The 23495-nt window shown below is 47.1% G+C and overlaps 1 protein-coding gene across 5 annotated transcripts in view; it reads right to left on the bottom strand.

Moving 5' to 3' along the window:
• LOC144822315 (uncharacterized) overlaps positions 1-23495 on the bottom strand; it is a 528873-nt gene that overhangs the window by 115609 nt on the left and 389769 nt on the right. The window lies entirely within an intron of this gene.

The following is a 23495-nucleotide window of genomic DNA, read 5'->3' as shown; positions in this document are numbered from 1 at the left end:
AGCCAAAAACGAGTTTAAAACATGCTTGCCCATGAGGGCTATTTGAGGAATCGATAAACCATCTGCTCTGCTTATGCCCGATCCTCCTTGAAGACCATTGAAGACTCCTTCGGCAGCTGTGGATTAATGAGGAGTCACGGACACTATCATCTGCTGTCAGCCACTTAATGAACAGTGAAAGCCGCAGGCTTTTACCAAACTCATAAAAGTTTTGGATATCACAGATAAGCTGCTAAGAAAAAAGTCAGATTCTTAAAAGAGCAGTTCTCTAATCATGAACCGCCCTAGTCCCAAAGATAATCTCCAACACAGTTGAGAATCACTTGAGATATATCCCATTTTACTGAAAGCACAGATTTTTAAAGGCTGCATGGATAGAATTATGCAATACCTCTTTATGGTAGTAAAGAGGCGTCTTCGGCAACACAGCCTGAAATATTCACTGCTCTTCCCGGCGCGATTGAGGGTAGTGGCGAGTGACAAAACGAATTTCTTCGCTACACCGGAGGAAGCAGAGGATTGGCTGGACACCTTCACCACTGCGGGACCTCGAGATGTCTCTGTGTCGGTCACATTGCCAAAATTGAGGGGCCCCTTTCACTGCCGTCGGAGAGAGAGCAGGTCGACGGGAGCCCAGAAGCCGCCCTCGCCGCTGGTGGGACCGCACACTGATTTGATTCTTAGTGGCCAACGAGATGCCCTGCAGGCAGTAGCAGAGATCAGCGGTTCCTTGGGAGCTGAGGACGCATCAAACTCGAGCCAACGTGACCTGTCCAGTGATGATGAGCAAGTGTATGGCCTGCAAAACTCGCAGGACTCGACTGAGCAGCCAGACGTCACTCTGCAGACATGTATATGTAGAAGTATCCAGTTGTTAAAGATGTGTTCATGTGCGGAGGTCGCAGTTCGGCCACCGAGTCGCGTATGGTGCGGTGAGTGCCATCGGGTTATGGGTGTGGAGGGAGGGGTTTGATCTCATGCTCTGTCACAACTGCGCAGACACCGGTGTGCACTGTTAGCCTAGCGAGGATCTATGCCTGTAGACGGGGAGCATCTGGAACATGGGACACATATATTGTTGATCATCTGCACGTAATACGCAGCGCACCCCCCCAGGTCATTTGACTGTTGCCTCTGTTGAGGGTTTGGACGATTGCATGTTGCACCATCGCACTTGAGGCATTTTTTATGTTTATGTCATTGTATTGGTTTGTTATGAGATATTCTTTATTGTACACCTTTCGCAACCGACGAAAAAAGCCACGAGTTATCATGTGGGGGAAGTTGTGCACTCCGGGGTCATATATACTGTGTGAGTCTGATGGGTTGCTAGGGACACATGGTAGATTTGTGTACTATAGAAAATATGTCTGCAGTTAAAATTGGTACATGGAATGTGCGAGGCATGCACACACCGTCAAGCAGGTATCAGATATATTCATACCTCAAGAGACATCGCATACAAATAGCTCTCTTGCAAGAGATGCACTTGACCAAACCAGAACTCCAACGCTGACACCGCCGCTGGCGAGGCCAATTATACACCACGGGTATTCCGCATATGCACGAGGCACACTAATATGGGTGCAACCAGGGGTCCCACTTAAAATTACACAATCATTGACGGACGCAGAAGGCAGATAGGTGGTGGTGAGGGGCACGCTGGATGGCAGACAGGTTGTGATTGCATCACTGTCTACATGAGCCCACTCGCATCCATCGTGCGACAGCACAACCTCAACATCATCTCTTACGCTGACGACACCCAGCTGATCCTTTTCCTCACCAAAGACCCTAACACCGCCAAAACAAATCTCCACGAAGGCATGAAAGAAGTAGCCGAATGGATGAAAATCAGCCGCCTAAAACTCAACTCAGACAAAACAGAAGTCCTCATCCTAGGATCATCCCCCTCTGCCTGGGACGACTCATGGTGGCCATCGACTCTGGGCACAGCACCCACTCCCACAGACCACGCACGGAACCTAGGCTTCATCCTAGACTCCTCCCTCTCAATGACCAGACAAGTCAACGCGGTCTCTTCCTCCTGCTTCAACGTACTTCGTATGCTCAAAAAAATCTTCCGCTGGATCCCCTCCGAGACAAGAAAGACTGTCACCCACGCACTGGTCACTAGCCGACTGGACTATGGAAACACCCTCTACGCCGGAATCACAGCCAAATTACAGAAAAAACTCCAACGCATCCAAAACGCCTCAGCTAGACTCATTTTAGACATCCCTCGCCAAGATCACATTACCGGCCACCTGAAAGACCTCCATTGGCTTCCCGTCAACAAGAGAATAACATTCCGTCTCCTCACCCACGCACACAAGGCCCTCTACAAACTAGGACCAGAATGCCTCAGCAACCGAGTGTCGTTCTACACACCCACCCGCCAACTCAGATCCTCCAACCAAGCCCTCGCCGCAGTCCCACGCATCCATAGATCCACCATGGGAGGAAGATCCTTCTCCTACTTGGCGGCCAAGACCTGGAACACTCTCCCCACTCACCTCCGCCTTACACAGAACCTCATATCCTTCAGGAAGGAACTTAAAACATGGCTATTCGATAAATAATGCACCCCTCCCACAAGCGCCTTAAGACCCATTAATGCACCCCTTCCACAAGCGCCTTGAGACCCTCTGGGTGAGTAGTGCGCTATACAAATTACTGAACTTGAACTTGAACTGTATGCTCCCAACACTAACCAGGTAACCTTGTTTGATGATATGTCACACATCCTAGCTCCGTGGCATGATATACCGATGCTTTTGGGGGGGAAGACTACAACAGCGTACTTGACGCTATGCTAGACCGCTCCTTTCCACCCCTTCAGGGCACAACCACACATAATGCTATGAAGGTGCTGATTAGCAGGGAAGTGGCGACTCAGGGACATCTGGAGACACCGTAACTCCCATGACAGGGTGTATTCTTGCTACTCCAGTGCACACGGTTTACATGTACGATTAGACCGTTTCATGCTTTCGGAAGAACTACTTCCACACGTGTCCGTGGTCAATTATTTAGGCAGGACACATTCAGATCACAATCCACACATATTGGAAATACTGTGGGAACGCCCCCGGCCACCGATCCCAACCTGGACAAACCAAAGGGGCTGATGGACGGAGCGTTGAGCAATGCAAGCACTCACCCCCAGTCAACTGATCTGGGTTTAATCCATCATCATTCTTTAGCTCACTTCGATCCCAACCTGGCGGATGCAGACAGACATGTTACTAGATGCTCCCTTACGGAACCTGCTGGCCACACATATAACACATTACTTTGAAGAGAATACTGGCACTGCCACGATGCCCCAAGCTGAATGGGATGCGTTTAAAGTAGTGGTTAGAGGTGACTGTCAAGGCATGCAGGCGGGTATACGCAGACAACTAGAGACTGAACTCACACGTCTTGAGAATGACCTGCTCCAAAGGGAGGGAGAGGCTGTAGAGAGTGACGATGGGACATTGGTGCGAATCAGGGGGGAACATTCCAGAGTAATTGACCGACTCCGCAATTTGAATCACGCAGCACATTCGGCGCGTGGCAAGTTGTTGTAGTGGCTAATACGACAAGACACAGTTACCACATCCGTGATATCTATACAAAACACACATGGGGACACGGTTCATACCCAGAGAGACATACACGATGCCTTTGTAGAGCACTACACCATGATGTACCGGTCCTGCTTGCGAGCCACAGATACGGTCATACAGGAGTTTCTCTCTGCTCTGATATTGCCGCGAATGGCAGAGCATCAGCAGGACGAACTGGGTGCTCCTCTGCTGTCAGACGAACTACGGGATAGTATTTTCTCCCTATCAAACGGCAAGTCCCCGGCCGAATTTTTCAAAGCCTATTCCGATATTTTAAAACCGTAGTTGCTGCAAGTGTACGCAGCAGCCCTAGACGACTTGGCCCTTACACTTACGCAGAATGAGGCAACGTTAATCTCCCTCCTGAAACCCGGCAGGGACCCTGAAAATCTTGGTTCCTACCATCCACTGGCTTTGCTGAACACAGACTATAAAATCCGTGCCTCCGCCCTCGCCAGGCAAATATCCCTGTTAGTACCAGCCCTGGTCCATAGCGATCAAAATGGATTCGTCCCAACTAGGAGCACCTCTCTTAACATTCGTAGGTTATTTAGAATTCAGAAATATGCAACAAAGAATTGGCCACGATATGGATGCTTAGTACTAGACCTGGAGAAGGCTTTTGATTCGGTGGAGTGGCCCTATCTTGCAGCAGTGCTGCGTAAATACGAGTTAGGAGACGGGTACTTACAAATGGTGCAGCTATTGTACCAGCAATGCATAGTACGGGCCCGCACAGGCAAGCTCATATCTGAGGTAATCCGGGTCAGGCGTGGAACTAGAAATGGGTGCCCCTTGTCCCCATTGCTTTTTTCCTATGCCATGGAGCCTCCGGCGGCTCTGCTGCGAGAAAGTGGAGCGGACTGGGGCATACCACTGGAAGATGGTGTCCACACGGTGTAACTATATATGCTGATGACCTGTTGCTGTACATGAGAGACTTGCATGATATATTGCCAGCTATATCCAACATATTCCATAGGTTTGAGGAAGTCTCGGGCCTTAAGGTGAATTGGGCCAAATCGGGTGCTTATTCCTTTCACGAGAATGTGGGCGCGACTGCCATAACAATAAATGGTACGGCGCTTGCCTTGAGGAAAATTGAATTTTGCCTTGCCATATGTGCCTATGTGTTCCCCATCCTATGTTATATGTACATGATCGATATGCATATATCCCCCTATGATCGATTAAAGACGCAATTATAGTTGTGTCCAACTCTAGTATGCCAGTTTCCAGTTCTCGTGAAAACAACGAGTATTAGGCCTATGTTGCCAACGTTTTACATTATGCACGTTATTCTATTGAATTGTCCCCGTTACTAGGCCTCAAAGGGCCCGGACACCAGATTCAAGCTCCAGTCTCCTGAACCCACTCCGAGGAGCGATGCAGCCCCCACCTGCATCCCTGACCCTTCACTTACTTCCTGCCGCGCAGCGCGGTGCCCGGCCTGGCTCTGCCTGCCTGTCTGTCTGCCAAGAATATGTTATGCCTCTAGTTATCAGTTCAGCTCTCCGTCTTCACATTCCTAAGCTAACGAACCACATAAACAGTTTCAGCTATAGTCTAGTCTTTCTGTCTCCATACAAGAGAATTACTGTATTAATATTCATGGAAGATTCATAGCACACGCAATACATGAAGAATATATGCATGCACCAGCCTTAGTGTCAAGTAGCCTTTGCCCTGATAACTTTTAGATTCTATCAACATGTACTCCAAAACACCAGATACCAGATATGCTATAGGTACATGTTGTCCTGACATCGCAGACTTTCGTCTCCTCATCTAGTGCAGAAGTCATAGCCCCCAGTTCTCCCCGGTAACACGTCATGGCCCGTTTGCGCGCACCACTAGGTTAAAGGTTCCAGCTGCTCAGGTAGCCCCCTCCATGTTTCCACCCACTTTATGACACTTCTGTGACGTTCTCATCACATGTCCACGTGCACGCCCTGTGCACGCCTTCTTTTCACGCCCATGTGTTCTTATCTTACGCTTGTCACCAGTTACGCCTACTGTATGTAATGTAATTGTGATGTTTTACTATATATACTTTGTACTGTTGATGAAACGTTGCAGCTGCCTTCTATGCCATTCTATTTCAGGCTGTCCCGATCCTGTCCCTTCCCTTATGCCTGAATAAAGCCCGTTCGACTCAGATTCCTCGGATCCTGCCTCTTATTTATTGAGCTATCTGTTATTATTAATATATTCAAAAATAGTACCGGTAATTAATTATTTATTTACCACATAATGGCGCCCGAATAGGGACGAGCCCCTTCCTCACGCGCCGGCGATGTAACGCAGGCCCCCCTGACCCTTCTACAGCCGTGACGGAACTCTACCGTGCACGTGCAGATATTTCTGCTTCAAGTCTCCCTCAGGCCCACGGAGGAGACGGAAACTGCGGTCCGGCATCCAGACGAGGCGGTGTGGAATGCGGTTCGTCCCGACCAGAGCCCAAGCCGAGAGAGCAAGGTCCGAGGTATCCGGAGGCCCACCTGTAACCGAAGTACCGAAGTTCGAAGCGCGTAGTAGTAACCAGACGTCGTAGCAGTCCAGTCCAGTCCGAGGCCTTCAGTTTCTGCTTCCCGGTGAGTACCGTTGCGGGGAAGTATCTAGACAGGTTCATTAGTTTGTTCCTGGTCCGATGGGTTTGGGTACACAGATCCAGTCCGACGTGTCCACCTAGGTGGATACGGTATGACGTGTCTCTTTACGAGACCGGTATGTTCTGTACTGTTTTAGCAGTGCATCCAGTAATTCTAGTAAGTCTGTTTCTCGAGAAATTCAAGTGTTATGTTTTCAGTGTATCAGGTAGTATTCTGTTCGAACTGTTATTAATGTATTTCTATGTCGTGGTATGAGTGATTTGTTTGCCATTTCATTACTGTGATTATTGTGTATTGTGTTCGCAAGTATAATTCAGCCATGCCTCTGTTCTCGAAATTACGTCAGATCAGAACCAGAAAAGGGTTACTCGAAGAATCAGTTCCTGTCCCTCCTAGGGACAGTTCTGGACATTTTATGTATCACAAGCATGGTTTAAATGCCATATTATATCTAGACTTATGGGTGGATTACACAAAGGATCTTGAAGAGAAATATAGATGGCCTGTATCAGGTACATGGGATGCCGAGTGCATCATGCGAGTAGAAGAAGCATTATGGAAAAAGAAAGCCAGACAATCCCAGAAAGATGCCATCGAGTTATGGCGCAAAGAATCTCATAAAAGAACCGAAAAAGAATTCAGAAAAGCAGAGTTAAGTAGGGAATCCGCAGAAAAAGCCCAAGAAAGGGAATTAATTGAAGAAGGTGAACGAGTTAGAGCAGAACAGTCCGATAGGCAGAGAAATGCCCTTATTAAAGGTATGTATCCTCTTCTTGCCGAGGGCTTGCCAAGAGCAACCCCGGAAGCACCCTGTAATTTACCGCCACCATTGGTCCCGATTAAGCTACGTCATAAACCGACTGCAGCTGAAATTTTTCTTTCGTCCTACTTGGACGACACAGTCCCAGAATATGCAAATCGTATTCCGCCTGTTCACGCTCAGCATCCTGTAAATAATGTAATTCCTGCTCCTCCAGCCACTGGTCCCGGGGGTCAAGTTAATGTGCCCGTGCCCCCGGACCAGCCCACATTAAATGTACCCGTTTTTCCAGTCACTCTGCCAACACGTACAGTATTAACTGACGATTCCAGTTCAGGAGGTGCGGGGGGAGGTGCTCCTATCACCCCGCCTCAAATAAGACGACTGACGCCGCGAGACGCAGCGTTACAGCGTACGCCAAAAGTGGCTACATACGCAGACCTCAAGAGACTTCTTACTGACTGTATATATGATCCAGTTTCAGGCGAAGATCACATGGTATTATATTCAGTACGTTTAAGACGGGTTGCCAACTTTTTGGTCACCCTGCCCGATATGAAGGAACATCTAGACAGAATATATCGTTTTGTCCGTACAGGAGAGAATCCAGGAAGTATTCACGAAGCTATGGCACACAGAAAAGCCGAGATTCAACATATGATTTTACAGTTCTTGATTAACTGTTTAATAAGAGAACAAGATTATCCTGATAAAGATCAAGACGAGATGAAAGGCCTGACTAGGTGGAGTGACAATATAGCCGAGGGAAAACACAAGACACTAGGTAGTATAGAAAGTATGTACAAGAAAATTCGTAAAGAAATTATAAGTATACACCAGAAAGAGGAAGCAAAAAGAGCAACCGAGAAAGAGAATGACTCTTCCAGTGAAGAGGTAGACAGCGAGAATCCCTCCAGGATAGCGTATGTAGGTAGAACTAGACTTTCCGACCGACATTCACGCCTAGATTACAAGAAAGTTTTTCCTCCTCCCGTACCAGAACAGTGTTTTCTTGAACAAGTATTCCAGGCCACCGACCAAATTCTGAAATCACGAATAGGTTATAGCGAGCTTAGTACCATGCATGAACAAGAACTAGCCCGATCAGCAGTACGATGGACTAGTGATTCCACCACGTTTCCAGATGAAATAGTGGCCCAAATGTTTCTGAAACTGCCCCCAGCCGAGCAGCGTCTGGTGGGTACGTACATGATCCAGCACCTCATTACACTGTATGAGGAACAGCATTCTGATCCAGGTCCTTTACATGATGTACTGAACGAGTTACTCTTAAACAGATGGAAAGGTCTAGGTACCGATTTAATTAGTGTCATACTAGAACAGCGCCACAAATACAGAACGTTCTTGAATCCACATTTTGTTCCTGTCCCACCTCCAGTAAGAAAATCATTCTACATAGACAGACAGAATCCGTTACGAGAAGTACATCCAGTTAAGGGAGAGGGGGGTGGTCTAGAACGAGTGTTTGTTTACACCCCTATCACGAAAATAGAACTTCTGGAAATGAAAAAGTTAATACCCTGTCACGATAAAGATCCAGCAGGGTTCCACCGTGAATTAAAGGACATGCTCCGTATGGGAGTATACACGTATCCTGATATCATTAAAATGTTAAAGATCCTGTTGCCTGCGGGCATATATGAAAAACTCAAAGAAAAAGAATGGGAGGTGGGAGAGAAAAAGATAGATTGGGCCGCATTAGAGACTGAAGATAATACACGAGTTCCAGGTACCGGTCTTGGGGATAAAGCTAAAGCATTGCCCGAGTTACTGATACAAGTCTTGCCAAGATTACTAGCCACGAAAAAGGAAGATTGGGATGCCATCTCAGCCTGCAAACAGAAACAAGATGAAGACACTAGTGATTTTTATTCTAGATTTGAGAAATGTTTCATTATTAATAGTGGTCTGAAAACAAGTAGTGAATCTTATCCACATCTTTTTGTTACCAAACTAGTCGAGAATTCAAGTCCACAAGTTAAAAATCGAGTACTGAAAGTCGAAAGTACCTGGCAAGCTAATACTCCGTCACAAATGCTCCAGATGCTCCAGTATCACCAGAACAGAATTAGGGAAGAGCAGGAACATGAAAGGAGACGTATGAAAGACACGAAAATGAAAGTACTAGTTGCACAGTCCGTTCCGCAAGACAGTCAGAAGAGGGGTCCGAATCAAGCCAGTCACCCTGCAACTCCCGTTAAAGGGACATGCAATTACTGTAAACAGCCAGGTCATTATATAAACGAATGTGCAGTTCTGAAACACAACATAGCTACTGGTAAGACAAAAGAGAGACCACGTCCTCCTAGACAAGAACAAGTTTCACAGAATGCCCAGACACCGCAGAATGCACAACAGACAGTTACAGTACCGCAGCCTATAGCTGCGACGCAACACGTTACACAGCATATGTACCAGTATGCACAGTCAGAGTATCCAGATTATCAGCCGTATTCATGAAACAGCCTAGAGAGGGAGGTTGGCTTGCCTCTCATCGAGATACCTGTAGATCAAGAGGGTCCCTATGTGCATAGTCAAGTATTAGGGAAAGACAGAAAGTTTCTGATTGATACAGGGGCAAGTAGGACTACCATCAGTCATGACGAGGTTCCAGGGGCTCCGCTCTCAGGCTCTAGAAATGTTTCCCTTGGATTTTCAGGAAAGCCTATTGTTAATGAAATATCGAAACCAGTTACTCTAGAAGTTGGTCCATTGTCCCGAACTACAGACTTGTTACTTACGAAATCCTGTCCAGAGAACTTACTTGGTATAAAGACTCTGAAAGAATTAGGAGCAGTTATATGCTGCTCCCCAGAAGGGGTGCGACTGTTTCTGCGAGATTTTAAAGGTCATTATGTATTACGTGATTTTGATCCACGATTATTGAATGTACCGCAGCATTTATGGGCGCAAGGTCCAACTGATGTAGGTTGTATGCACATCACACCCCATCGTGTTACCCTGAAGAAAGGTGTTGTATTACCACGAATCCGACAGTACAAATTACCATCTGAGGCTGTAGCAGCCTTATCCAAAATTATTGACGAGCTCATTGCTCAAGGAGTAGTTGTAGAAACTGACTCCAATGTATGTAATTCTCCTATCATTCCGATTCTGAAACGTACTGATCCCAACGCACCTCCAGTTTATCGATTAGTGATTGACCTTCGAGAACTTAATAAATGTATCATACCCCAGTACCCAGTAGTCCCAGATATTTCTTCCCTATTAACTGCCATTGATTCTGAAGCTACGTTCTTCACTGTTATCGATCTCAAGAACGCATTCTTTAGTGTCCCCATTCATCCAGATAGCCAGTTTCTTTTCGGATTCTGTTTAAATGGAAGAAGCTATAAATTCACACGAGCTCCTCAAGGTTTCACAGAAAGTCCTAGCATTTACAGTCAAGCACTTAAAAGACAACTAGACAATATTCACATGCCAACTGACACTGCCCTGCTCCAGTATGTCGATGACCTATTGATCACAGCCCGTTCTGAACGTGACTGCGAACGTGCGTCACTTACAGTCTTGTATTTCCTGGCCGAGATGGGGCACAAGGTGTCCCCTTCTAAATTGCAATTCTGTGTCCAGCAAGTGGTCTACCTAGGACACTTACTGTCCAAGAGGGGTAGGCAGTTGACACCTGACCGTATCCAGTTAATAGCACATCTTCCACAGCCCAAGACTCAGAAGGAGGTACGAGCTTTTATCGGCCTCACTTCTTACTGCAGACAATGGATTCCTCAGTACGCATATCTAGCCAAGCCACTGATACAGTTAACGACACAGGAGGCAGCCACATTGACTGTCCTCCCTTGGACCCAAGAACACACACTTGTTTTCAATGAGTTAAAGAAAGCTTTATGCCAAGCACCTGTTCTAGCAACACCGAACTACAGTAAGCCTTTTACACTTTTTGTCACCGAACGTGATGGTACTGCATTATCTGTTCTCACACAAGATCAAGCAGGACAATACAAGCCCTGTGCTTATTTTTCTAGCACATTAGATCCGGTGGCCCAGGCTCTGCCTGCGTGCCTCAAGTCAGTTGCAGCACAGCTCTAGCTATCAGACAAAGTGATTCCATAGTGTTAGGACACTCCCTGACAGTACAAGTTCCACACTCCGTGGAAGTTCTTTTAAACCGAACACAGACTCAGCACTTGACAATTGCACGTTTAACAGGTTATGAACTGACACTGTTTCAGCCACACATAGAAATCAGACGCTGCAACATTTTAAATCCCGCTACACTGTTACCCTCAGTTACTTCAAATCCTGCCACACATGACTGTGTGGAAGTTGTTAACACCATGACAAAACCAAGACAAGACTTGACAGACATTGCATTACCTAATCCCGACCTGACACTTTATGTGGATGGTTCATGTATGAGAACAAGTACAGGAGAACTAGTAGCCGCGTATGCAGTGACTACTGAAACCGAAGTTATAGAAACACATCGTATTGACACCCTGTCTGCTCAAGCAGCAGAGCTCGTCGCTCTGACCCAAGCCTGCATACGAGCTAAGAACCTAAAAGTAAATATATACACAGATTCACGTTATGCATTCGGAGTCGTACACGACTTTGGAGTGCTCTGGCAAGAAAGAGGTTTCATGACTTCTCATGGAACCAAGATTCAGCATGGCCCCCTCATTCAAGCTCTGTTAGATGCAATACATTTACCGACAGCTATCGCTATCATGAAGTGCAAAGCACATACGAAAGTCACTGACATCATTTCCCAGGGTAACGACCTAGCAGATCGAACAGCCAAGCTTACAGCTCAGACTCCAGATATTCCAGTTAACACGACACAGACAGACATTCCCGATCAGACTACTTGTATGACAGTTAAGGACCCTACACAAGACGTACTAGATATACAGTTACATGCTACCCCAGACGAAATCAAGAAATGGTCTGAACAAGGAGGGGTCCAGACAGATCAAGGATGGTTGACGAAGGGAAAAGCCACATGGTTCCTCCCCGACTCTATGGTTCAAGTCATTATTAACACCGCACATAGTCCAGCACATTTAGGAGAAAAAGCCATGTTAGACAGTATTCAGAACCTCTGGTTTAACAAGCATTTACGAGCAGCAGCCAAACAGAAAGTGCGTACCTGCATGATCTGTTGTCAGTTCAATCCAGGTAAAGGTGTCCCGGTGGAACAAGGTGGATTCCATCCTCCTGACCACCCTTTCGAAGTCCTCCAGATGGATTATATTCAGATGGAGCGATGTCGAGGTTTCAAGTATGTCCTCGTAGTTGTATGCGCTTTGTCCAGGTGGACAGAAGCATATCCAGTCCCAGATTACACAGCTGCGACCACTGCCAGGCAGTTGGTTCGTGAGTTTTTCCCCCGCTATGGATTACCTAGGGTCGTGTATTCAGATAACGGCCAGCCATTCTCATCCGAGCTCATGAAACAAGTATCCCTTCTGTTAGGGTACCAGTGGAAGTTCCATTGTGTACGACATCCCGAAGCAGCCGGTCTCGTAGAGAGACATAACCAGACTCTGAAAATCCGCATTGCCAAAGTATGCGCAGAGAAAGGCGTAGATTGGATAGTAGCACTGCCAGTCGCCCTTTTCTATATGAGAATGGTCGCTCACTCCCGTTCAGGTCTGTCTCCTTTCGAGGTAGTGTTCGGTCGTCCCCCAAACATGTGGGGTACACCTAGACCACGTACAATTACAGATGTTGACAGTAATATGCTGACAGATTACCTGGCCTCCTTGATGTCTGCACTACAATCTTGTCGTTCACAGGTTGCCGCCGCTTTTCCAGACAACACCGAAGTGAAACCGCATGAGGTCATACCAGGCGACCTCGTCCTCGTGAGAAATTTTGATCGTTCAAGTCCGCTGGAGCCCCGCTGGAAGGAGCCCCGACTTGTCCTGCTAACAACAAGGACCGCCGTCAAGATTGAAGGAAGAAAAGGGTGGTTGCACTCCAGTCATGTAAAGAGATTTCATGGACTCTCTCCAAAGACTGTTTTCAAGGACTGCCCCGTTCTCAAGGACTGCCCAGACACTGAATCTAAACTTCCCCTGTTAGAGAAAACTCCGCAGCAGGAGTATAAAGATAAGCTACGGTCTAGTAAGTCAGCCAGTTTAATTGTCTAAGTCCCTCTCGGGTGAAACGGTTAGACAGGTTCCTGACATGTATGAGATAGACCAACACAGTGAGAGAGTTAGTCAAAACTCTAAGAGAATACATTATCAAAAGAATCTTCGAAGTAGATGCATTGTTACCCTGTTTTTTCTGTTATTTCTGAGTCTTATGGTTACTTGCATAAGTTATGCCTTACATTTATGTTTTCCTATTAATTCACATGTACATATGTTTTCTAATGTTACAGTAGAGCACACTTTTAGTGACCTGCCTCCTCACGAGTTATCCTATCGTCTTGCCATGCGCAATAATACATTTATCCGAATGTTACACTATTCACACCAGACCAGCAATGCCACTAATTGTTGGGTGTGTGGTCGACTCCCCCCTTTCCAGACACCGAAGGGAGTTCTGCCGCTCTTTCCTTTTCCGTTTTCACATAATGGTTCGTGTGGAGCATGGTCCACATTAACGTCATCCTCAAATGATATGTCCCTTCTGAATAGAACATGTTTCCCAGACAAGGAAGGACTTTCCCATAGAACAGGGTTAGATCTAGAAAATGAAGTATATGATCTAGGTAATTATTCCTCGAATTTCATGGTTTTGAATGTTCAGTCCGAGACTACTCCAGATTTGCCTGCTATTTCAGTTCTACCAGTGAAAGGCGAATTATGTGTCAGAAAGAATGGTTCCGCACATGTAGGACATAGTGATTGTACTACTATGGTCGAGTATAGTGACAGTGGGAAATCTATTTTCAAAGCCTCACGTCATTCTTATTTTGTATGTGGTCAGACCGCATATGTACGTCTGCCCCTAGATTGGGATGGAACATGTTACATTGCCTTCCTACTGCCACCAGTTTTTCTAGCCCCATCTGATTATCACAGAAATACACATCTAGTACACGTTAGACATAGAAGGGAGATCGAGTCCCCAATTGTCGATCAAACTGAAACTGCTCTAGAACAATATCAAGACTTCAATAAAGGTTTCTTTTTCTTCATAGGTCCTGTCCAGAATAGTAAGTTAATACGTAGGCTAACCAGAACCCTTGAAGCAGTAGTGAATGAGACTACTTCCGCTCTAGGTAACTTAACTGAAGAACAATCTGCTATGAGATTTGTCGTGCTCCAAAATCGTCTCGTCCTTGACGTCATACTGGCCGATAGGGGAGGAGCTTGTAGAGTCATCGGATCTAGTTGCTGCATTTTCATTCCTAATAACGCACCGTCTGTTTATTCAGCTATAACCAGACTTCATAAAATTGCCCATCAGTTACACCAGAATCCAGGCACCTGGACATGGTCTGGTTGGCTCTGGAGTATAGTATCTGCCTGGGGATGGAAAGTATTGTCATTCCTAGGTATAGCAGTAATGATCATATTCAGTTGCTGCCTCTGTTTACAATGTGGCCCTGCGATTTGCGGCTTGTGTGCTACCTCTTGTATTCCTAGTCCTAAGTCCCGTACTCAGACAATTCGAGACGAGCAAATGATGCTCTATGAACAGATAGATGGTATCATGAATATTGATGTTTCCTGATGGAAACGTAGGGCACAAGGAGGGAATGAGGAAAATTGAATTTTGCCTTGCCATATGTGCCTACGTGTTCCCCATCCTATGTTATATGTACATGATCGATATGCATATATCCCCCTATGATCGATTAAAGACGCAATTATAGTTGTGTCCAACTCTAGTATGCCAGTTTCCAGTTCTCGTGAAAACAACGAGTATTAGGCCTATGTTGCCAACGTTTTACATTATGCACGTTATTCTATTGAATTGTCCCCGTTACTAGGCCTCAAAGGGCCCGGACACCAGATTCAAGCTCCAGTCTCCTGAACCCACTCCGAGGAGCGATGCAGACCCCACCTGCATCCCTGACCCTTCACTTACTTCCTGCCGCGCAGCGCGGTGCCCGGCCTGGCTCTGCCTGCCTGTCTGTCTGCCAAGAATATGTTATGCCTCTAGTTATCAGTTCAGCTCTCCGTCTTCACATTCCTAAGCTAACGAACCACATAAACAGTTTCAGCTATAGTCTAGTCTTTCTGTCTCCATACAAGAGAATTACTGTATTAATATTCATGGAAGATTCATAGCACACGCAATACATGACGAATATATGCATGCACCAGCCTTAGTGTCAAGTAGCCTTTGCCCTGATAACTTTTAGATTCTATCAACATGTACTCCAAAACACCAGATACCAGATATGCTATAGGTACATGTCGTCCTGACATCGCAGACTTTCGTCTCCTCATCTAGTGCAGAAGTCATAGCCCCCAGTTCTCCCCGGTAACACGTCATGGCCCGTTTGCGCGCACCACTAGGTTAAAGGTTCCAGCTGCTCAGGTAGCCCCTCCATGTTTCCACCCACTTTATGACACTTCTGTGACGTTCTCATCACATGTCCACGTGCACGCCCTGTGCACGCCTTCTTTTCACGCCCATGTGTTCTTATCTTACGCTTGTCACCAGTTACGCCTACTGTATGTAATGTAATTGTGATGTTTTACTATATATACTTTGTACTGTTGATGAAACGTTGCAGCTGCCTTCTATGCCATTCTATTTCAGGCTGTCCCGATCCTGTCCCTTCCCTTATGCCTGAATAAAGCCCGTTCGACTCAGATTCCTCGGATCCTGCCTCTTATTTATTGAGCTATCTGTTATTATTAATATATTCAAAAATAGTACCGGTAATTAATTATTTATTTACCACAGCCTGGTATGCAACAATGTTCAGATATCGGGGTATATACATCTACAGATCCCCGGGTGATGGACTATGGGGCCTATCTGAAAAGACAACAGGCGGAGGCGGACAGATCCGGCGCTCTGCTTGCCCGGCTAGTTCAGGATGCCCCCGAATGCCCTACCATAGCGACTATTAGGAACGCAGCGGGTACACAGGTGCACACTCAAATGGAGATTAACACAGTATTTAAGACTCACTTGGAGAACCTCTACGCCCCCCCCACTGTAGGGACCAGAGAAGACATAACGGGATTCCTGGATGACCTAATGCTCCCAGTGCTGACCCCGGGAATCCAGGCGGCTATAGCCGGACCTATTACACAACACGAAATAAAGGTAGCAATCCATACACTTAACCGGGGAAAAACCCCGGGCATGGATGGCCTGCCGGGGGAATTTTATCAAACCTACGCTGATGTGCTGGCCCCCGTCCTGGAGAAAATTTACAACACCGCCTACGAGGTTGGTCACCTCCCGACTACCACCATGCAGGCATTGGTGATCTCTATCCCGAAGCCCGGCAGGGATGCTCAAGATGTGGGTAATTACAGACCCCTATCCATGCTCTCCACGGAGTATAAGATCCTTAGTAAGGCTATTGCCATGCGGATCCAGCGCCACCTCCCTGGCCTGATCCATTCTGATCAATGTGGCTTCCTTCCAGAGAGGAGTACCTCCCAGAACTCGAGGCGACTCCACGCTCTCATGACAACTACACCTCACAACTTACCGCACGCTGGCTGCATAGCCCTTGACCTCCGTCAGGCTTTCGATTCCCTGACGTGGGACTTCATGTTTGAAGTCCTGCATCGTTTTGGGTTCCCAGAGGCCCTTATAAAATGGATCCGCTTGTTGTACACAGGCCCGACGGCTAGGGCACGCACGGGAAGACACACATCGGACTGTTATGAGGTCCATAGGGGCACAAGACAGGGCTGCCCACTGTCGCCACTGCTGTTTGTGCTAACGTTGGAACCCCTGGCTATTGCGCTTCGCATCAGAGCTGCGGAGGAAGGCATACCTGTAGAGGGCATCGACCACATGGTCTCAATATATGCTGACGACATCTTGGTATTTCTCCGGAACCTGCGAGGGGACCACTCGCCCCTGGCGACTGTTTTCAGACGCTTTGAGATCATATCTGGACTGGCTATAAACCCGGGAAAGTCCCTGGGCTTCTTCTTTCGAGAGGGCCAACAGCCCCCCTACATACAGTTCGGGGCCTATGAAATTCAAGTGGCACCAACCACGTTCAAATATCTCGGGATACAGGTTTACCGGAACCCAGAGGCTCAAATTGACGGTAATATCCGTAAGGCTATTACTGGCCTGCGAGGTAGCATAGGTTTCTGGACGTCCCTACCCCTATCGGTAATGGGACGGGTGGCAGTCTCGAAGATGGTCCTGCTCCCCCGCATATTATATTACTTTGTAAACCTGCCGGTCCTGCTCCCGCGACAGATTTTCACCACACTTGATACATTACTGGTCAGCCTCATATGGGGATCGGGGAGAAGACGAATTAGCCTTAAAAAACTGCAGCTACACACCAGACGGGGCGGCCTGGGCGTACCGGACCTGCGAAGCTACTACTATGCCAGCCAGCTCCAATGGTTGACCCGATGGGTGGCAGGTAGAGACTTGCATGAGATCGGTTACACGACGGACAAATTAGCACGTGGAGACCTACACTCCCTCCTCTTGCCCAATGCTAGGACCCCCAGGGACTGCCACCCCCTCCTGCATGTGGCCCTGACCTGCTGGAAGAAATCGCTGTCATACACGGCGGGACCTCCCCATATGCGGATAATATCCCTCTACTGGGGCTCCCGACACCACAGGGGACTCTAACACAGCGCAGACTACATCCATGGACGGAGGCCGGGGTGGACAGGGTGGGAGACCTGTTCGGCGATGACACCATACTGGACCATGCCTCATTTGTGCAGGTCACAGGAGCCCCTTCACGTTTATACCTCCTACACGCCTCGGTAACGCACTACATACGACGGACCTGGGCCCCACAACGTACAAAACCAGATCAACATGAGCTAGTACACCTCATGCATTATATGGGCACGGGGGGACACTTGGTGAAATGGCTGTATGTTGGTATCAGAGAACATGTGACGTCACCGATCGCCACACTCAGGGAGACCTGGACTGTAGACGCGGGTGAAGACATATCGGACGGAGAGTGGAAGATAATTCTGGGTCATCATAGACGGGTATCTAGGAATGTTAAATTTCAGTTCATACAAGCCATGATTCTCCATAGAGCTTACCTTACGCCCCAGAGACTACACAGAATGTTCCCTACCGCTGCACACTGCTGCCCGAGATGTCAACAAGACGAGGCACATATTCTTCACATGCTATGGGCATGCCCGAAATTACATACTTACTGGGGGACGATCAAACACACGTTGCACTCTATAACAACACTCCGGATCCCGGAGGGAGCATTACCCTGTCTCCTAGGGAACAGGAAGCGGCCCAAAACATGCAAGGCTCAACTGAAGTTTGCGGACCTGGCGCTAGTGCTGGCGATCAGGGTGCTCACTATGAGATGGAAGTCGCCCAGGGCCCCGCAAGTAGCAGTGTGGCGCAGCGACATGCTGAAATGGGGTAAAGCAGAATCTGCAGCTTTGAAGGGGGAGGAGAGCAAGGGTCTTCGCAAATACCCCATAGCGCAGGATTGGGACCAAATGCTGATAGACCTGGAAGAGACAGACCTGGACAGCCCAGGAGACCCGGTAGGATGACCTTACACAGATGGCAGGGGGGGGGCTGAGGTTCAAGAGCAATGGGGCAACTCACCGGGGTTAGACCAGACCTAGGACCCTACACAAATTCCAGATAGACAGAGCCACCTTGGCCTGGGATGTCGAGTGCAGGAGAGAGGCCAACCAGGAGACAGAGGGGGGCGGGCGGGGAGGGGGGGACAGTTGGGGTTTGCCAATAATGAGAACCTTGATTATGGTGTTTGAAACACATACTTGGGATGCATCCGGGGAATGTTATGATACGTACCTCACAACTGAAATGATATACCCCCACAATTACTGGTTAAGAAAATGGAAAAGACTGCTGAGGGATATGAGATGCAATTGAACAGAAATGTATGTCATCCTGAAACAGTCACGAATAAAGAGTTTAAAAAAAAAAAAATACATCTACAGATCCCCTGCGAACATAATGGAGGGCAACCTGGTGCGCACCATTTCCTCCATAAGGGCGCAGGTACAATTTTGGAAGACTCTGACGCTTAATGTGATGAGTCGCGTCACCCTAACTAAGATGGTAGTGCTGCCCAGGCTATTGTATTATTTTGCAAATCTTCCAGTATATGTCCCGGTGCAACTATTTCGGGAGCTGGGAGGGTTAATCAGAGGTCTAATATGGAATACAGGGCGGCCCAGGATAGCGCTGCAGAAATTATATGTTCCACCGGAATGTGGGGGTTTGGCAGTTCCTCATTTAGAATTGTATTACTTGGGTGCACAGCTACAGTGGGTCGCAAAGTGACTAAGCGGCAAGAGCCTGGAAGATACCGCCACTGAGTCGTATTTGTGGACACAGACACAAATCTATAGCTTATTTCACCCGCTGGCGAAATTCCCCCGCCCGACATGGATACATATTGAGTTAGCCCATAGATACTACCGAAGGAGCCTCCAACTTAGAAAAGACACTATTCCCTATGCCCCAATTCTGCTACTAGCTGGTACGGCCCGAGGTAGAAACTTTGTAATGGACGTAGCGCTGACGCCCTGGACTGAGGCAGGAGTAGAGACACTGGGAGATCTGTACACGGATGGTGCCTTGATGTCTCTTGCAGCCCTGACAGCGAATGCTGGCTTGCCGGTGGGTCAGTTCCTCCGACATGCAGCCATCATGCGGACATTGACACAAACATGGGGAGATTTGTCAATTGAGCCGCAAGCACATCAGTTGTTGCAATATCTGCATGTGATGGGGAGGGGACACATGTGATTCATTGGCTAGTGCAGGCCCTACTTACACACATGTTAAAGCCACCACAGAGACTCCGGGCGAGATAGGCTGAGGACAGGGGTCAACCATGGAAAGATAAGGACTGGGAACGTGTCTTGGCTAGTGCCACACACATACCGCGAAATTCGCGTTTCAAACTCATACAAACGTGTATATTACACAGGGCGTATCTCTTGCCGGACAAGATTAATAAATATTTTAACATCACCACCTCCGCTTGCCCAAGATGCCAACTACTAGATGCTGATCTACTGCACATGCTATGGTCCTGCCCCCTACTTCACTCCTATTGGCTCACAATAACAGCAATTCTCACCAGTAGCATAAACACCGAAGTGCCACACACATGGGAGGTTTGCATCCTGGGGTTTTACAAACGTACAAAAGCTAACAAAGTAAGCGCTAGATTCTGTGACTTATTTTAAGAGTTTTATATAGCGCTGGCTAGACCCGGAGGTATCAGAGCGCTTTACATGATGTTCCACAAGGTTAAAAGATTACATCAGTTCCAATTTACATCAGTTGCTAGACAAACAATTACAAGAGCATAGAAAACGAGATAGGTGAAGTGTAGAGGGGAAGGGTAAAGGGGTGGGAGGGAGATACGGCAGAAAGACGAAGGAAAGTCTGCCCAAAGTCCGGCTGGGTAGGTGACGGTCGAGGGGGAAGTCCCAAAACCCATCTCCTCTATAGCTATCAGGTAGCTCCATCGGGCTTTAGCCAAATAGCTAGGTCTCCAAGGGAAATATTTAAAGAACATGGAGGGCAAAATAAACGGAGCGTAGAGGGGAGGGGACAGGGAAGGTGAGAAAGGGAGGATAGGGGAAGAGACCACAAGGAGAGACAAAATTAAGTCTGTCTAAAGGCCGACTGGGTAGGTGACGACCAAGGAGGGAGTCCACGGCCCATCTCCTCTATAGCTAAACCAGGTAGCTCCATCGGGCATCAGACAAAATAGTTCAGTCTCAATACATTGAGAGAGGAGAGAAAGAGAGACATAAATAGAGGGAGGATGCGGGAAGAGATGACAGGAGAGACGAAAGGAAGTCTGGCTAAAGACCGACTGGGTAGGTGACGTCCAAGGAGGGACTCCCCGACCTGTCTCCCCTATAGCTAAACCAGGTAGCTCCATCGGGCATCAGACAAATTAGCTAGATCTCAAATGACGAGGGAAAATTCCCAGGTAAACAGGGTGGGGACTAGGGCCAGGACAGGTGAGGGCAGAGGTCAGTAGCAGGAAAGTGGAGAGGAGTAGAGCGGGGAGGGGTAGGGGGGTAGGTAGTTCGGTAAAAGTTACATGGTTACAAACAGTTACTGGAGCATGGTGATGCATACTCAAAAAAGACAAACGCAATGTTACACAGGTACATGATACTAGACTAATGTGGCATGGGAGTGAGAGGGGTGAGGTTAGGGATCAGAGGTAGGGGTAGAGACGAGGAGAAATATTTCCAAGGTCCGGCTGGGTAGGTGACGGCCAAGGGGGTGACCCAGAGTCGATCCCCTCTATAGCTGTCTAGGCAGCTCCACCGGACAACGACCTAGTTCATCAGCCTCTTTGCGCTTAGGAGTTTGTGTAAAATTTCGTTTGTGAGGGAGGTTCAGGCTCACTTATTTCTTGCATTCTCTGCTGTGTGATTGGGTAGTGAGTTGATTATTCAAAGTTTGCCGAGGCCACTAAGCTGATCCCCATATTCGGTTATGCATTCGGTGGGGGAAGGCTTCCATTTTTAGGGACAGGCATCATCCTTCCAGGAGCTTGAGTGCTGCTGCTTTTGGGCAATAGCCTGGCTGATTGGTGACTGCCGCACTCCTGAGGCCATGTGGCGATGTCAAATAGCTTCAAGACGTCCCCCTCCTTGCCCGCTGGGAGGGTCGTAACCTGATTTTCGGCGGGGGTCAGTTACCATTTTAGGATCCGGTATGATCCTTCCTGGACCCTTATACTGGTGCATAAGGGATAGCTCCACGTGTCAGATGTCCCCAGTGGCGGCCATCTTAGGGTCAGGCATTGGGTATAGTACAATGCAGCAAAGACATCAGCTCACAGTGACCATATGCCCGGTTATCAATCACTGCGAAACGATTGATAACCAAGAGATGGAAACACAAAGACCACCCTAGAGACACCCCACTGGCTAAAATCCCCAGAAAATTGGGCACAGGTGGAGAGCACCATTCTTCACAGGGAAGAAACGGCTGGGCTGCGTAAGTTTCCCATAGCACAGGCCTGGTATGACATTCTAAAAGCTCTTATACGAACTAGTGCTGCATTATGTGCCCCGTACAGCGCGTGGGAGATTATGCCTGAAGCGCTGCCTGGGCGGAGCGTATAGGCCGTGTACACAAGGCACCCTTGGACATGACTGCTAGGTTGGGCAATGACCCCACACTCCTTCATGACACTACATGGACACCACCTTAGATGTACGATACCTAGACATCCACGCAATCACATACTGATCAGTAACGGCAACCAAAGTCTGCTAAAATGCGCACAACCCTCGACGTGATTTCACTCGGAGGCTAATTACATACTAGATATATGTTCCTTTGTGTACTTGATACCTCCTTTTCTTTGGCATTTGCTTTCAGTTTATTAGTTACGATTTAAATGTTTAAAAATGACGATGTCTTACAATCAGTGATATTGTTAATTTCCCAAAACCCATGCTTTATTGTCTACTGTTATTCAACAATTGTATTGCACGCAAGTCAAACGTAATTGTGCTAATAGACATGTTTGCATCTGACTAATTACTGTAAGAAGAAGATACATATGATAGACATATCCTGCCCCTCGATTAGAGGTGACGGTACACGTGGGTATCGTATACCCATAACAGACTGCCAATACACGTCACATTTTGCGAAACAAGAGGTAAATTGCGCTGTACTTACCAAGTGGTGATATCTGGAACTATGTATGTAATGACACAGCGATACAGATCTTGTATGTAATAGCAATATATAATATATATATATATATATATATATATATATATATATATATATGCTTGATTTGTTTGTATCAGGAAAGTTATAAAAATGCAATAAAGATATTCACACAAAAAATAGATAGAATTATGCAATTTTTATAGGGCCCAACGTCTGAATATTTTGTACCACTTGTATCTTAAACCATATTGCAGCCATTTTACTGGCGAATAGTGAGTATAGTGAGTGACAATCAGCATACTGAAATTTATTTTTAAATTACTAATGCACCTCCGCTGATGGAATCTGTATGAATACTATTTTTGGGTGTTCATTTGTGACCAATCATCAACATTTCTGTAAAAAATGACGTATTAGTTAGTATTTTAACTTTCTCAGCACTTTTGCACTTTCATAGACTTGATTGTCTAAATAAAGTATTTTAAAGTTTAAGTTGTAGATTTACTGAATAACTTCTAATACGGATTCAAAAGGAAACTCCTGTTTCCACTTGAATGAGAATTACAATTAAACTAGAGCCCTATAGCCCTGTCCATGTTCTATTTTATAATCAGTTGTATTATATTATACCAGAGGGAATAAAGACTAAGAAAGATTGAACCTGGAGGACAAAAGGAATAC

The sequence above is a fragment of the Lissotriton helveticus genome, chromosome 3_1 (genome assembly GCF_964261635.1).
Source record: "Lissotriton helveticus chromosome 3_1, aLisHel1.1, whole genome shotgun sequence".
In the NCBI taxonomy this organism is placed as follows: Eukaryota; Metazoa; Chordata; class Amphibia; order Caudata; family Salamandridae; genus Lissotriton; species Lissotriton helveticus.
The sequence above is the reverse complement of the archived record's forward strand: the minus strand, read 5'-3'. Positions and strand labels throughout refer to the sequence as shown.